The sequence below is a fragment of the Dendropsophus ebraccatus genome, chromosome 2, assembly GCF_027789765.1.
Source record: "Dendropsophus ebraccatus isolate aDenEbr1 chromosome 2, aDenEbr1.pat, whole genome shotgun sequence".
Classification (NCBI taxonomy): Eukaryota; Metazoa; Chordata; class Amphibia; order Anura; family Hylidae; genus Dendropsophus; species Dendropsophus ebraccatus.
This window is the reverse complement of record NC_091455.1, coordinates 9264157-9276838: the sequence shown is the minus strand read 5'-3', so window position 1 is coordinate 9276838 and position 12682 is coordinate 9264157. Positions and strand designations below refer to the sequence as shown.

Here is a 12682-nt window from a genome sequence, read left to right as displayed (position 1 = left end):
GTAGTTAAAGTCCCCCATAATAATGACTTCCCCCTGCTTCGCTGCCGCATCTATTTGTCTTATAAGAAGATTTTCTGATTCTTCCACTATACTTGGAGGTTTATAACTCACTCCTATAAGAATTTTATTATTCTTTGTCCCTCCCCTTATTTCTACCCAAAGAGACTCCACATTATCATCACATATATCCTCCCACAGAATAGGCTTAAGGCATGATTTAACATATAGACAGACCCCTCCCCCTTTCTTATTTTTACGGTCATTTCTGAATAGACTATAACCCTGGATATTAACAGCCCAGTCATAACTCTCATCCAGCCATGTCTCGCTTATCCCCACTATATCATATTTCTCTTCAACCATTATGAGTTCTAATTCCTCAGCTTTATTAGTGAGGCTTCGAGCATTAGTATACATACATTTAATATATTTGTCCATATTCCCTTTCCTTTTATCACTAGTGACTATTCTAACCCCTCCCGCCGCTCCACCCCCAGTTCCATAATCTAGGCCCAGCTCTCCATCTACTCTGTCTTCACTTACTATATTGTAGTTGCCCTCCCCCCCGGTCCCTAGTTTAAACACTCCTCCAACCTCTTAGCCATCTTCTCCCCCAGCACGGCTGCACCCTCCCCATTGAGATGCAGCCCGTCCCTACCGTAGAGCCTGTAACCGACCGAGAAGTCGGCCCAGTTCTCCATGAACCCAAACCCCTCTATCCTACACCAGCTCTTGAGCCACTTATTTACCTCCCTAATCTCCCGCTGTCTCTCAGGTGTGGCTCGTGGTACAGGTAATATTTCGGAAAAAATCACCTTGGAGGTCCTAGTTTTAAGCTTCCTGCCTAAGTCCCTGAAATCATTTTTAAGGACCCGCCACCTACCTCTAACTTTATCATTGGTGCCAATGTGCACCATGACTGCTGGGTCATCGCCAGCCCCTCCCAGTAATCTGTCAGCCCGATCCGCGATGTGACGAACTCGAGCGCCAGGAAGGCAACACACTGTTCGACGATCCCGGTCTTTGTGACAGATTGCCCTGTCTGTCCCCCTAATAATTGAGTCCCCCACTACCAGTACCTGCCTGGCCTGCCCTGAACTCCTGTTTCCCACCTTACTGGAGCAGACACCCCCCTGGCTTTCAGAGGCAGTGTCCTGCTGCAGCAATGCCACCCCTGAATCAACATCCCCCTCATCCGCCAATTTGGCAAACTTGTTGGGGTGTGCCAGATCAGGACTGGCCTCCCTCACACTCTTCCCTCTACCCCTTTTTCTAACTGTGACCCAACTAGCTGCCTCTTCCTCCTGTACCTCCATGCTATCACACTCTCCCCCATCTACCCCTTGGAGTGCTTGCTCAGTGAGAAGCAGACCCCTTTCCAGTTTGCCAATGCATCTCAATCGTTGCAGCTGCTCATTTAGATCCAGGATCTGGGCTTCCAAACCAGCAACATGCACACATCTCCCACAATGGTATGCACCCTCGATCGGTTGATCAAGGATTGCATACATCGCACAAGATGTACATTGGGCCGCATTGTCAAACATGGCGCTCATTTATATGGGGATATTATGTATAAAGAAAGAAAAAACAAACAAGCAACAAAAGCAAACAATGTGTTCAAAAGCAAATAAACAATTTGTTTTCCTCTAAAACTCCCCGAATCTAAAGTCCCAGAATATTAAAGTCCCACACTTGAGACAAAAACACACTTCAGATCAAAAACTCGCACGCTCCAAAACTCGCTCACAATACAATATAGAAGTACTTAGCTTGCAGAGTTTGTTGCTTCTGGCTCCTGTGTTTGAGAGACTGGGAGGCTTCACACAGATGTAATTTATCAACTCTTAATTAGCAATCAGTCCCCTCCCCTTCCACCTGTGTAACCTCCAGCAAGCTTGTGTGTATACAGGCTATAGTAATGTGTCCCAAGTAAACCAGATACAATGTATATAACCTCTAGGAAAATAAATACAGATAAACTAATCTATAGTACCTTGCTATATACTATATGTGTACAGGGATTTGTTATCTATAAACCCAGTAAGGACAGATATCACTCAGTAACAGGTATGTTATACACTCCTTCCCAGAATATTAAAGTCCCACACTTGAGACAAAAACACACTTCAGATCAAAAACTCGCACGCTCCAAAACTCGCTCACAATACAATATAGAAGTACTTAGCTTGCAGAGTTTGTTGCTTCTGGCTCCTGTGTTTGAGAGACTGGGAGGCTTCACACAGATGTAATTTATCAACTCTTAATTAGCAATCAGTCCCCTCCCCTTCCACCTGTGTAACCTCCAGCAAGCTTGTGTGTATACAGGCTATAGTAATGTGTCCCAAGTAAACCAGATACAATGTATATAACCTCTAGGAAAATAAATACAGATAAACTAATCTATAGTACCTTGCTATATACTATATGTGTACAGGGATTTGTTATCTATAAACCCAGTAAGGACAGATATCACTCAGTAACAGGTATGTTATACACTCCTTCCCAGAATATTAAAGTCCCACACTTGAGACAAAAACACACTTCAGATCAAAAACTCGCACGCTCCAAAACTCGCTCACAATACAATATAGAAGTACTTAGCTTGCAGAGTTTGTTGCTTCTGGCTCCTGTGTTTGAGAGACTGGGAGGCTTCACACAGATGTAATTTATCAACTCTTAATTAGCAATCAGTCCCCTCCCCTTCCACCTGTGTAACCTCCAGCAAGCTTGTGTGTATACAGGCTATAGTAATGTGTCCCAAGTAAACCAGATACAATGTATATAACCTCTAGGAAAATAAATACAGATAAACTAATCTATAGTACCTTGCTATATACTATATGTGTACAGGGATTTGTTATCTATAAACCCAGTAAGGACAGATATCACTCAGTAACAGGTATGTTATACACTCCTTCCCAGAATATTAAAGTCCCACACTTGAGACAAAAACACACTTCAGATCAAAAACTCGCACGCTCCAAAACTCGCTCACAATACAATATAGAAGTACTTAGCTTGCAGAGTTTGTTGCTTCTGGCTCCTGTGTTTGAGAGACTGGGAGGCTTCACACAGATGTAATTTATCAACTCTTAATTAGCAATCAGTCCCCTCCCCTTCCACCTGTGTAACCTCCAGCAAGCTTGTGTGTATACAGGCTATAGTAATGTGTCCCAAGTAAACCAGATACAATGTATATAACCTCTAGGAAAATAAATACAGATAAACTAATCTATAGTACCTTGCTATATACTATATGTGTACAGGGATTTGTTATCTATAAACCCAGTAAGGACAGATATCACTCAGTAACAGGTATGTTATACACTCCTTCCCAGAATATTAAAGTCCCACACTTGAGACAAAAACACACTTCAGATCAAAAACTCGCACGCTCCAAAACTCGCTCACAATACAATATAGAAGTACTTAGCTTGCAGAGTTTGTTGCTTCTGGCTCCTGTGTTTGATAGAAAACATATGTTGTGTGAACATGGCCTTAGTGTGAACTAAACTTTTAAAAAGTTTTCTCTCTAATGGCCGTTCATGTCTTGGATCTGATCCATTTCAGTTTTTTTCTGACTTTGACTCCTGGTTCCAGTTCAGGTTCTGATCTTGTTTCCGTGTCCTTCTCTCTTTTCTCTTGGTCCTGTTGATAATCGTACAGTTCTCTCAGGATTACTTTCCGGTTCCCTTCCAACGTTCTTAGTTCTTGGGAAAATTCATCCAGTCTAGTCATCTCTGTAAGTTATATCAATCTGCTCCATCTTCCTACCGTGGCCCAGGGGGGCTGGATACTGGTATTGAACCAGCCGGTGGTCTGTGTGTGTGTGTGTGAGAGTGTGTAAACTGGCTAAACCTTCCTACTTGAACTGCAGCTGTGCACAGGGGGAGTGCAGCACCTAGTGGCTGGAGTAGGGCATAGCAGCTACATAACCCGCTGTAAACCTAATTATACCTGTATAGTGGGACACTACATGCCTCCTCTTCTGTAAGTTATGGAGAAGAAGTAGGTGGACTGGGATGACTACAGGATCAGCTTTCACTGTGTAGTCTGTTGCCATGGAGACATAGTTTCTAGTTCTACACAGATACACTAAACCTCAGAATATACTCATGAATCCAGTCTTATAGTCGAGTATAAAGTGATATTTCGGTATCTCAGGTTAAGCAGTTTGGTTGGCCCCATATCCGCTGATTATTATTACATCTTAGATGGAGCAGATGGTCGGCTTGGCTGCGGTTCCATCTCATCAGTCGGATATTTCTTGTGAATTTTAACATTCTTAGTTTTGCTTTCCATGTTCCAAAAACAGCAACAAACAGATAGAGAAATGATTATCCGCCCAACGCGTCTGGGACCTCACTAGGAAATCTTTACTTGTACTTCACCTAGAATTCCTCTATTACAGAACCATAGTCTATAATATGAAGAGAAGTTATTACACTGGGTTATTATAGCTCAGCAATGGCCACCACCATGGGCACTGTATGGCAGCACATGGATTACCTATGGGTCAGAAGAACAGGACCATGGACACTATCTGTGCCGCTCTATGGTGCCTCTATGAGCAATGCCAGTAACAGATAATATCTATAAATAAAACATTATAATAGGAAAGGTTCATTTCCATAAGATATTTGACAAGGAAACAGATATCTGATACAGAACAAATACAGGGACCCAGAAGGTGTTCTGCTGGTACATGTTCTCCTGGGCTGTGGTCTGCTAGTGGGTGTTCTCTTTCAGGGAATGCTAGATTGTGGTGTCCTAGGTTGTGATCTGCTAGAAGGTTCTCCTAGGGGTGATGCTCTGCTAGGTGATGGTCTCCTGGGAGGGGGGGAGGTGCTCTGCAAAAGGGTTGACAATGGGTAGCTCTTTTTGCAGGTGTTCTCTTGGAGAGGGGGTCTGCTAGGGGATGGTCTCCTGGAGGTTGCTCTACAAGAAGGTGTTCTCTTAGAGCGTGGTCTGCTAGGAGGTGGTCTCCTGAGGGCTGCTCTTCTAGGAGTTGTTCTCTTGGGTTGGGGTCTTAAGGGCCTGTCAGTGCTAATTTGCTTCTCGTTCTATTTCACGGGGGAGGTTGGTCTTCTAGGGGGTGGTCTGCTAAGGGATGATCTTCTAGGGGGTGGTGTCCTAGTAGGTTGTGCACTAAACCTGGAAGCACTGCAATCCCAGGTCAATGCCTGGAATGGACAGACCAAGCTCTTTTTATTTAATATATGGTCCCCAGATAGGGGACGTCTCAGATATTAAAGAGGATGTACCACCAGGTACATTCTCTTGAATATTACACACCAATAGAACGGCGCCGTCATGGGGAAGCCGGTGCTGCGGTCCGTTTTTTGAACCTCGGCCCGGTTCCCGTGTACGGTGCCGTTCTATCCAGCCGTACCGAGCCGTGCTGAAGAACTGGAGGTTGGCCAGCCCGCCCCCAGTGGGAGGGAATTCCCTCCCCTCTTGATTGATTCTAACTGAGCCGCGTCAAAGAGGGGAGGGAATTCACTCCCACTGGGGGCGGGCCAGCCGACCTCTAGTGCTTGAGCACCAGCCGATACCGCTGGATAGAACGGCGCCGTACACGGGAACCGGCTTCCCCGTGATGGCGCCATTCTACCGGTGTGTTAAATTCAAGAGGATGTACCTAGTGGTATTTCCTCTTTAAATTGATAAGAACAGATTTGACACTTGATCTTAGCCAAAAGGCCGAGAAGCGAGGTAGTCTTCTATGGTATGGTCTTCTGGGGGCTTATCTTCTAGGGGGTGGTCTCCTGGAGGTTGGTCTTTTAGGGCATGGTCTGTTAGGGATGGTCTTGTAGGAGGTGGTCTCCTGGTGGGAGGTGGTCTTCTATGGTATGGTCTCCTAGGGTCTCCTGGGGGTTGGTCTTCTAGGGAGTGATCTCCTGGGGGTTGGTCTTCTAGGGAGTGGTCTCCTGGGGGTTGGTCTTCTGATCATCTTCTTTGAGAACACCACCCCCTTTGAATGATCAGGATGCATATTTTACAGGAAAAGCTGTTTTCCATAAGTGGGGTCATCTTCTGAAAGATCTTTTAACCTTGCCCAAATGCCTTTTCTCACGTTGAGTCACTATGCATTCTGCATCAATCGTTTTCCAAGAAAAAATAGATCAGCAATATCTGGTACACGCTGCACGCTGGTCACCTGCTCTCCATAGGCAACATGACCTCCGGACCTCAGCTCTTCCTGTCTGTCTGCTCCTACTGGTAAAATTGGATAAAATGACTAGGAAGCAGCTAGAATGACCTGAAGTGACTTTATATTACTCGTATCTCTGGTAAACAACAATATTTGTTTTCTTGTAAAAGAAATGGCTACATGGGAGGGAAAGCCTGATGCCTACAGGATTCAGTAACACTATAACACTGATTATGGTTCCTGGTTATATGCATCTTACACATACGACTGGGGAGTTGTCTGCAAGGGGGTGGTCTCCTGGGGGTGATCTCATTGGGGTGGTCTCCTTGGGGTGATCTCCTTGGGGTGGTCTTCTGGTGGTGATCTGCTTGGGGTGGTCTCCTGGGGGTGATCTGCTTGGGGTGGTCTCCTGGGGGTGGTCTCCTGGGGGTGATCTCCTTGGGGTGGTCTCCTGGGGGTGATCTCCTTGGGGGTGGTCTCCTAGGGGGTGATCTCCTTGGGTGTGGCCTCCTGGAGGTGGTCTCCTGGGGGTGATCTCCTTGGGGTGGTCTCCTGGGGGTGATCTCCTTGGAGGTGGTCTCCTAGGGGTGAGTTAGTGTTCCTGTTCCCAGTGTCCAATAATTTAATTTCTCAATCTGTGATGTCCAGTGATTTAGTGTTTTGATCCCTGGTAGTTAATAATGGATACAGAACCCAGATAAATAATGGATACAGAACCCAGATTGTGTGTACAGAACCCTGATAAATAATGGATACAGAACCTAGATAGAGTGTACAAAACCCAGATAAATAATGGAAACAGAACCTAGATACATGTTGGATACAATACCCAGATAGTGTGTACAAAACCTAGATAAATAATGGATACAGAACCCAGGTGGTGTGTATAGAACCCAGATAAATAATGGATACAGAACCGAGATAAATAATGGATACAGTACACAGATAGTGTGTACAGAACCCAAATAAATAATGGATAAAGAACCAAGATAGTGTGTACAGAACCCAGATAAATAATTGATACAGTACCCAGATAAATGATGGATTCAAAACCCAGATAAATAATGGATACAGTACCCAGATAGTGTGTACAAAACCCAGATAAATAATGGATTCAAAACCCAGATAAATAATGGATACAGTACCCAGAAAAATAATGGATTCAAAATCCAGAAAATTATGGATTCAAAACCCAGATAAATAATGCATACAGAACCCAGATAAATAGTGCCTCACAATACCCAGATAAATAGTGCACAAAAACAAACAAACAGATAAACAGTGCATACAGTACCCACATAAATGGTGCATACAGGACCCATATAAATGGTGCATACAGAGCACAGATAAATAGTGCATACAGAACTCAGATAAATAGTGTATACAGAACCCAGATAAATAGTGCATACAGTAACCAGATAAATAGTATATACAGAACCCAGATAAATAGTGCATACAGTACCCAGATAAATAGTGCAATATAGGATCCAGATAAATAGTGCATATAGGACCCAGATAAATAGTGCATACACTACCCAGATAAATAGTGCATACAGTACCCAGAGAAATAGTGCAATATAGGATCCAGATAAATAGTGCATATAGGACCCAGATAAATAGTGCATATAGGACCCAGACAAATAGTGCATACAGGACCCAGATAAATAGTGCATACAGAACCCAGATAAATACTGCATATAGGACCCAGATAAATACTGCATATAGGACCCAGATAAATAATGCATACACTACCCAGATAAATAGTGCATATAGGACCCAAATATATAGTGCAATATAGGACCCAAATAAATAGTACATACAGTACCCAGATAAATAGTGCATATAGGACCCAGATAAATAGTGCATACAGTACCCAGATAAATAGTGCACACAGAACCCAGATAAATCCCAGATTAAGAAGGTCCATTGATTTCCAGTCCTGTCAAGGTTTGGAGATATCCCTTTTGTATAAAGCATGTAAAGCGCCCACCCTAGAGTACAATGCTGGAGACAACGACACAAGGGCCACCCCCTGCGCTGTTCGCTAGGGATTCACTATGAATAATAAGGACTCAGTAGGTTATATGTTAAAATGGATTGGCCTTCTAAATAATCCTTTCTGTAGTTTGCGTTGAGTACAGCGTCTCGGCAGAGCACAGAGAGCACCAAACTATGCGCAGAATAAAAAGCAATTTTCATAAAAATTGGAAACAGGGAATAAAAATACCATCCCTAATGTGTTCTATCAGCATTTAGATTGCTTCTGCTCTATCTGAATATCTGTATATTGCAGAGTGGAGTATAGTGTAGTCAGGATAATAATACTCCGGCACAATGTAGAAGATAATTAGCAGCAGCGCACAATCCCGGCCACTGAAATTTGCAGATTAGTACGTCTTCAAAAAGGAAAAAGTCATAATTAGATGCTAATTTTTCTGGTCATTAAGTGTTTACAGGAACAAAGGAGCGGAGTATTATCTGGATCTTTAATTCTCTGGGTCTTCACAGGATGGCAGGACGCTAAACCCCCGGGGGGAGGTGAGGAGGCAGAGGAAAAATTCAACAAATTCACAATATTTTCTCGGTTTCAAAGAGGAAATTTCTAGTTAGTCTATAAATATAGGAAAAGTAATTTTTCAGATAATTAAAAATTAACCGAGGGTTGGATGATGGAGATGCCCCATAGCCCCCACCCTACTCGTTTCATCTCGTTCTGATGCCAGGTCCATCAATGTTGGGAAAAACCGTACAGATTCTTAATTGACAGAGGGGTTTGCACGCGCCATGTGCTGTAGATTCAGCGAGTCCGAGTTTTAATGATTTTACTTAGGATTATATGCAGTACCCAGTCTGACCACTTGGTGTGCTGTTATAGAGAAATATGTCTGTGAACACAGACATATACAACACTCTAGAGCTCCACCTAATGGTAGAAAAGGGGTATTACTCTATTGTACAACAAATAATACAATATTTAAAAGGCTACTCCAAGTAGACAAAGAGTGCCCATTTAGCATTAAGGAAAGCAAAGTTAAATTTACCAATGAAAAAAAATTAGAATAGTTACAGAGTCAGGTTCCTTGTTGCCGTCACCATCTAGCGCTCTCAGTTACAGTACATAGAAGCTGAGCACTGCCATTTAGGCCATGCATTACATTGTATGTGTCTCTGGCTGCCATACTGTGCCATATACTTATAGAGGTCATGTTTTTACGCCCTTCACCCTGGGGTAAAACTGACTTGTCATATATGTTCCTCAAGTCGTTACGATTACAACAATATGTAACATGTATAACTTTTATTGTATCTGATGGCCTGTAAAACATGTTTATTTATTTTTTTTTTTTATAAAATGTCAGAAAGGGGGGTGATTCAAACTTTTATTAGGGGAGGGGATTATTTATTAATAAAAAAACATTTTTTTACACATATACAAGAAGCCCTCCTGGGGTTAGGGTTATTCCCCCCTGGGGTTAGGGTTATTCCCCCTGGGGTTAGAGTTATTCCCCCTGGGGTTATGGTTATCCCCCCTAGAGTTAGGGTTATTTCCCCTGGGGTTAGGGTTATTCCCCCTGGGGTTAGGGTTATTCCCCCCCTGGGGTTAGGGTTATTCCCCCCCCTGGGGTTAGGGTTTTCCCCTCCTGGGGTTAGGGTTATTCCCCCTGGGGTTAGGGTTATTCCCCCTGGGGTTAGTGTTATTCCCCCTGAGGTTAGGGTTATTCCCCCTGGGGTTAGGGTTATTCCCCCTGGGGTTAGGGTTATTTCCTCTGGAGTTAGGGTTATTCCCCCTGGGGTTAAGGTTATTCCCCCTGGTGTTAGGGTTATTCCCTCTGGGGTTAGGGTTATTCCCCCTGGAGTTAGAGTTATTCCCCCTGGGGTTAGAGTTATTCCCCCTAGGGTTAAGGTTATTCCCCCTGGGGTTAGGGTTATTCCCCCTGGAGTGAAGGTTATTCCCCCTGGGGTTAGGGTTATTCCCCCCTGGGGTTAGGGTTATTCCCCCTGGAGTGAAGGTTATTCCCCCTGGGGTTAGGGTTATTCCCCCCTGGGGTTAGGGTTATTCCCCCTGGGGTGTAGGGTTATTCCCCCTGGGGTTAGGGTTATTCCCCCTGGGGTTAGGGTTATTCCCCCCTGGGGTTAGGGTTATCCCCCCTGGAGTTAGGGTTATTCCCCCTGGGGTTAGGATTAATCCCCCTGGGGTTAGGGTTAATCCCCCTGGGGTTAGGGTTATTTCCCCCTGGGGTTAGGGTTATTCCCCCTGGAGTTAGGGTTATTCCCCCTGGAGTTAGGGTTATTCCTCCTGGGGTTAAGGTTATTCCCCCTGGTGTTAGGGTTATTCCCTCTGGGGTTAGGGTTATTCCCTCGGGAGTTAGGGTTATTCCCCCTGGGGTTAAGGTTATTCCCCCTGGTGTTAGTGTTATTCCCCCTGGGGTTAGTGTTATTCCCCCTGGGGTTAGGGTTATTCCCTCTGGGGTTAGGGTTATTCCCCCTGGAGTTAGAGTTATTCCCCCTGGGGTTAGAGTTATTCCCCCTGGGGTTAAGGTTATTCCCCCTGGGGTTAGGGTTATTCCCCCTGGAGTGAAGGTTATTCCCCCTGGGGTTAGGGTTATTCCCCCCTGGGGTTAGGGTTATTCCCCCTGGGGTGTAGGGTTATTCCCCCTGGGGTTAGGGTTATTCCCCCTGGTGTTAGGGTAATTCCCCCTGGGATTAGGGTTATTCCCCCTGGGGTTAGGGTTATTCCCCCCTGGGGTTAGGGTTATTCCCCCCTGGGGTTAGGGTTATTCCCCCTGGGGTTAGGGTTATTCCCCCTGGGGTTAGGATTAATCCCCCTGGGGTTAGGGTTATTCCCCCTGGGGTTAGGGTTATTTCCCCCTGGGGTTAGGGTTATTCCCCCTGGAGTTAGGGTTATTCCCCCTGGAGTTAGGGTTATTCCCCCTGGAGTTAGGGTTATTCCTCCTGGGGTTAAGGTTATTCCCCCTGGTGTTAGGGTTATTCCCTCTGGGGTTAGGGTTATTCCCCCCTGGGGTTGGCGTTATTCCCCCTGGGGTTAAGGTTATTCCCCCTGGTGTTAGGGTTATTCCCTCTGGGGTTAGGGTTATTCCCTCTGGGGTTAGGGTTATTCCCCCCCTGGGGTTAGGGTTATTCCCCCTGGGGTTAGGGTTAATCCCCCTGGGGTTAGGGTTATTCCCCCTGGGGTTAGGGTTATTCCCCCCTGGGGTTAGGGTTATTCCCCCCTGGGGTTAGGGTTATTTCCTCTGGGGGACTTCTAGTATGACTGCTCTGATCTCTCATTGAGTATAGAAGATATACTGCATAGATCAATGAGATCTGGGCTCTATTGCTTTTGGCTGCTGCAGTGCTGAGGCGGGATCAGTGACATTACGGCACAGACCCTGGCCGGCTTCAGATCCGGGGATCGCCCCTCTGTGATTGCGTCGCGGGGGGGGGGGGGGGGCAATCCCCCCACTAGACACCAGGGAAGGGCTACAATAAGTATTTAGAAGCAGCTGTCAACTTCGGACCCTAATAGCCGCGTCCCAGGCTGCATGTAGCACGTGACCCCCCTCTGAACTCCCATAGCTGCACCAGGACGATCAGTAACATCCTGGTGCAGCTATGGGTTAAGTTACTCCACTAGTGCTATTCAAATGTAATACTGTTATGTGAAGAGTATATGGCGGTATGATTGGAACAATAACCTAAACACTATATGGCAGTATAAATTAGGTATTATGTAGCATTATTTTCTTTGGGTAATATACACTCACTGGCCACTTTATTAGGTACACCATGCTAGTAACGGGTGGTCTTCTGCTGCTGTAGCCCATCTGCCTCAAAGTTGGACGTACTGTGCGTTCAGAGACGCTCTTCTGCCTACCTTGGGTGTAACGGTTGGCTATTTGAGTCACTGTTTCCTTTCTATCAGCTGGAACCAGTCTGCCCATTCTCCTCTGACCTCTGGCATCAACAAGGCATTTCCGCCCACAGAACTGCCGCTCACTGGATGTTTTTTCTTTTTCGGACCATTCTCTGTAAACCCTAGAGATGGTTGTGCGTGAAAATCCCAGTAGATCAGCAGTTTCTGAAATACTCAGACCAGCCCTTCTGGCACCAACAACCATGCCACGTTCAAAGGCCTCAAATCACCTTTCTTCCCCATACTGATGCTCGGTTTGAACTGCAGGAGATTGTCTTGACCATGTCTACATGCCTAAATGCACTGAGTTGCCGCCATGTGATTGGCTGATTAGAAATTAAGTGGTAACGTGCAGTTGGACAGGTGTACCTAATAAAGTGGCCGGTGAGTGTATGGTGCTATTGTCTGGGTGTTGTATGGTTATATTATTTGAACACTTTATATGGTAATATTTTGTGTATTGTATTACAGTAATAATTGTGGCCTGTATGGTGATGGTATTGTCCTTATATTGTTGTATTATGTATGTATGTATGTATGTATGTATGTATGTATGCATGCACTGTGTGGTGTTACTGTGGTAATATTTAAGCATGGTCTTATGTGAGCAC

At 45.0% G+C, this 12682-nt stretch overlaps 1 pseudogene; it reads right to left on the bottom strand.

Moving 5' to 3' along the window:
- Positions 1-5565: 5565 nt before the first annotated feature.
- Positions 5566-5718, bottom strand: LOC138785012 (U2 spliceosomal RNA; annotated as a pseudogene).
- Between the last annotated feature and the right edge of the window lie 6964 nt (positions 5719-12682).